A 5017-nucleotide genomic window follows, 5' to 3' on the forward strand; every position below is an offset into this window, starting at 1 on the left:
GGCTCGGCTCGGCTTGGTTAAGCTAGGCTCGGCTTGGCTTGGCTTGGCTGGGGCCAGGAGCTGCCCGCACGCACGCTCGGTCCTCCGCGCCGCCTCCCGGCTGCGAGGGCAGTGGGAGGGAGGGGACCCGGCGGGGAGGCGGCGCCGCGCACCGGCCACACCGGCGGTCACACCCCCGCACCCCTCCCGGCCGCCCCCCGGGGCAGCCCCGAGCCGGCCGGCACCGCCCCCGGGCCACCGCCGCCACAGCCTCAGGCGGCCGCCCGCCCCCACAGCCGCTCCCCTCCCGCCTTTCCCCGGGCCCCGCTTCTGTCAACGCCCAGCTCGGCCCCAGCCAGCGAGGCGTCCCCGTTTACCCCCTCACGGCCGCCCACCCGCCCGGCACGAGGGTTTGTTGTGTGGCGGGCCGTGAGGCGCTGCTGCCAGCCCGCTCGTGAGTGAAAAAGCCTCAGTTGTCGCCCCTTGCGTGCCAAGTAGGACTTGGTAAATCGCTCGATTTGGCTTGGATTAAAAAAGACAAGCGCTCACGCGATGCGAATAAAGCGTGTGTTGGACGCGTGAACAACTGGTTGCCCAGCATCTTCGTGAACTATGAGAAGGGATTTTATTTCATCCAGGCTGCCCCATAGGATGCTGGCTGGCTACACGGCAGGCACATCTGAAAAATATGAGAATGAAGGGATGAGCCACAAAGCTGATTTAAGGGTCGTATAAATAGATGTCTGAGCACTTACCATACTACAAAAGGAGATACAACTTGATGAGGCCATATACATACTTTCATAGGGGAAAATACTAGGAGCTAAAAGGCCCTTTAATCTTGTAGTGGAAAAGAATAACAGAGTCAGTGTCTGGAAGCTGAAGTTGGACAAATTCAAATCAAAAAAGTTATCGATGGGAGAGACTAATCATTGGCACAAATTGTGGAAGGAAGCTGTGTTTTATTCTCTGAAAATCTCCTACTGAAACAAGATGTCTCTGGAAAATACACGGTGTCCCAATAATTTTACCACAGGTAAAATTCAGTGTCCAGGGATATCCAGTAGGTCAGGCTAAGTGTTCCATCATTCTGGCCTCAAGCTGTATGAACAGGACAAAGCAGAACATGCTAAACATATATCTCATACTCTGATTTCTTTAATTTACTGAAGATTTTGTCCAGCTGCCTTGTTTAATGGCTTGTCTTCTGTGATTTTACTTCTGGAGTATTTCATCATTTTTGAGGCAACTCAGTCTGACACAAACACCTTTGAAAAAAAGGATCTTGATCAATGTTTATACTGAAATGTAGTTTACTGTGCTCTTTAAGAGTAGAGTATAAAGATATAGGGATAAAGCTCAAATATCTTTTCTCACTCTTTTACATAGAGCATTTATATTTTGCTAGACTATATGGTGAATGAAACCATGTAAAATAAAAGCATAAACAAAAAATATCTTGTATACTAGTCAAAACTCAGGTTGTCAAAACCTGCGATACATTATATCAAATTTCTATCTGAAAATGTATCATAATTTCACTTTCATTTGCAATCTTCATATTTGTTTAAAATCTCAAAAACTCTCAAATTCTATATTTATTTTCTCACGTTTGCCTTACTTCTTTGTCTAGAGTTTGTTAATCCTGAAGTCATCATTATCTGTTTGCCCTGTGTATCAAAGTTATTTTCAAATAATCAGTCTTCGAGATTAGGACTGCCTGGAAGAGCATAACTAAAGGGTCGCCTTTCAGTCATTTTTACATGTGCAGTTGGCTACCTCTTCTGACACACTCAATGCCCATGTGAGATCTTGGCTTCACTAAAGTGGATGGGAGGTGTCTTCTGCTATTCCCCATCTTTCACGTGGTTCTTTAAACAATGCTACCATTAATTTCTGCAGTTGTTGAAATCATCTGCAGTTGTTGTTAAATCATCTCAATGATTTAACCCTGTCTTTAAGAAATCAGGGACTGTTCAGTTCCTGTCTCTGGAACTCCTCCATCAGGTTATTCCACACTTCTGTGTCTGACTTTTTCCATCTGTAAAATGCAATAATGACACCAGTTAAAGGGATTTGCAAAATCCTTAGAAGAGCTAAGTATCGCTCCTAATTACCTGGTATTAATCCCTGCAGTTGGTTTCCAAAATAAGACTGTAACATGACCTAAAAATCAACACTAAATCTCTCATTTCTTATTGTAGAATGAAAAACAGATGAGGAGTGAATACAGGCTTCTGAAAACACCTCATTCCTACTTGCCTCTTGAAATTTGTCACCTCTGTCAGTCAGTGAAGCTGATTTTCCTTTAATCCACTTTTTAACCAGCCAGTGATCTTAACCACACCATTCACCTACTAAACCATCTACAGCTTCCTTACCATTTCTTAATAAGCATACTCAAGAACCATGATATTTGATTCTCAGTAATAGCCTTGTAACCCCAGTGCTTAATTTCACAGACTGAAATTACAGGCCAATGACTAACTAGCAGAAAGTTGTCAAATACATGTCTCCGTGTGTTGCACACCCAGCTCATACACAGTATTGACATATGGCGATGACTGACAATAGGTATGTTGATACAGCCTTGGAAATGGATGTTCAGTCTCCTTTAGTAGGAATCCTACTATTTTTGACCTTGTCCTAAAAGCAACAATTTCCTTCTGTCTTCAAAATCATTTCTTCTCTCCCTTTTCCCCTCCCTTGACACCCAGGATTGTGCTGGCACCTATTCTGTTTCAAGGGCTGTACTTAAAGGAGGTACGTAAAACAAAATATTCTACTGATCCTCTTAGGATTTATCCTCTCTAGGTGGTCATGCTCAGAGACTGCATTTTATGTGTTTCTTGTCACATTCTTAAGAAGCTATAATTAAAGTAAAATCCACATATTTTCATGGTGGACCTATGAAGTTGTATCCCAGATATGATTATCCCTTCTGCTATCACAACACACTGTTTTGAAAATGATAAATCAGCTGTACACATTTATCATACCAAGTGAGGAAGAAGTGGCAAGAGTTATATATCTATTTATTTCCCTCCGTTTTACATAAGTTAAAAGAAATTACAATTGCTTTTTGACAAGAAAAAACCAGCTACTTTAATCAGTTTATTCACAACATCTGATAAGAGCTGTCTTCCTAATGTCCAGAAATCTAATCTAGGATATTAAATCAATCAGCATAAAAGTAGCATTTTCATAATGTGGTTTCAATAATAAAAATGTTAGTTTGTCATTTGTTTGTGAAAGTTGTTCATACACAGTGGTTTTCCAGCTTGCTAATAGTCCTTGAGGAGGCAAATAAGGCTTGAAGTCTCGGAGCCCAGTGTTATAATGTAATTCATTCTTAGTCTATAAAGAAAAGTGTGTGTATTATTTTCAGATGAATGTGAATATCCCATGTCGCTGGGATATTCCAAACACCCAGGAGCCAGTGGTTGCTTTGGGCACATTAAACTTTGTCACAACATGTGATGTAGAGTAACTTTCACTGATGCAGAGCCTGAAATGCAGACATGTGTGACAGTCACTCTGACACCAGTGCTACTGGCAGAACTAACGGGGATGATTTCATACTTGCAAAAAATATCTATACTGTAAATAAGACAGCAGTTATATGGTTCCCTTAAAAAAAGAACCAAACAAAAAAAAGAAAAAAGAAGAAAAAGCCCAATATATGTTTTTAATATAGAAATAAAGAAAAAAAACCCTGACCTTTACAGAGGACGAAAAATAAGACCGAGTCCTCTTTAAACCACATATCTATCTTATGTTCTGTGTCTTGCATATATGAAATACAAGGGGCAAAACAAGCAAGTATTTCAGATCTCTTCAATAATAAATCAAACACCATCAGTAGAATATCAAAAATTACAGGTATTATTCAAATCACAAAAAACAAATGCCAACCTATATGTGAACAACACAGGTTGTATCCTCCAGCTCAAAAATAAATTTAAAAAAAGAATCAAAGAATTTATATCCATGTTAGTCCTTAGATGTATGCTAAATGTAATGAAGAAAACAGTTCCCAATAGAAACCAAGTCCTAATACCAGAGTGGAACCAAGACATTGTATAATTTTGCCAGAACAATGATGTTATAGGCATTTACACAACAACTGCACTGAGCAAACTCACAAGATTAAAAACAAAAGATCAGAATCCAAAGCTTCCTCAGCCTCAGTCAGCGAGCCAGCAGATATTCAAAGCAAAAACCAGATTTTGGCAACTTATTCCCTAATCAAGAAAATTATAAAGAATATAATTCTCTACTTCTTTCCAGAATTAACTTTTTGTTTAAAGGGCATATTTAGAAAAGGGCATTGTAGTTTCAACAAAGTAGGTTTTGTTATCTTCCTCTAACATACTGCCTTATTTCAGTTTCTGAGTCATGAATATACTTAATCAGTGTCAAATTCAGATAATTAGAAACTGCAGTGGAAAAGGGCATTGATAATAGATGTATTATAAACGCCAATGTTTTGATGATGTGGGATAATTCTCAATGACTTGTTTTAGAAAGTGTTTATGTATTAAAGATACACTCACTGGTATCCAGTGAGTAGATATTGTGATCGCCTGACATCCTCTGACACTCCAGGTTTCTGCTTTATCTGTGCTAAACAAATAATACAGGATTATGAATTTTGCCTTCTAGCAAGATTCACAGAATGGTATGCTTATCATTAAGAGACTTCTCAAAGGAGACATTTTATATTTGATTTACATTTATTATATGTTACATTTAATAATGTCTTTTATTCAAGTGTTGCAAAGGTCATCAACATTGAGTGAAATCTCACACAACGATGCGAGGCACATAGGAACTTCATTAATAGACGACCTGATCAAAACCTAGAGCTGGAAAAAAGCAATTAAGATACATAAACTTTAGTATCTTAAATGAATATTAGAAGCAAGAAGATTGAAACACAGAGAGACTCAATGAGGGTCACATAGCAAGACACAGAAATAGAACACAGACCCAAACTGTCTGACTTTGCATGCCTCAATATTTACCATTTTTCTTA

Source organism: Manacus vitellinus, unplaced genomic scaffold, assembly GCF_001715985.3.
Source record: "Manacus vitellinus isolate BGI_N305 unplaced genomic scaffold, ASM171598v3 scaffold_3_pilon, whole genome shotgun sequence".
In the NCBI taxonomy this organism is placed as follows: Eukaryota; Metazoa; Chordata; class Aves; order Passeriformes; family Pipridae; genus Manacus; species Manacus vitellinus.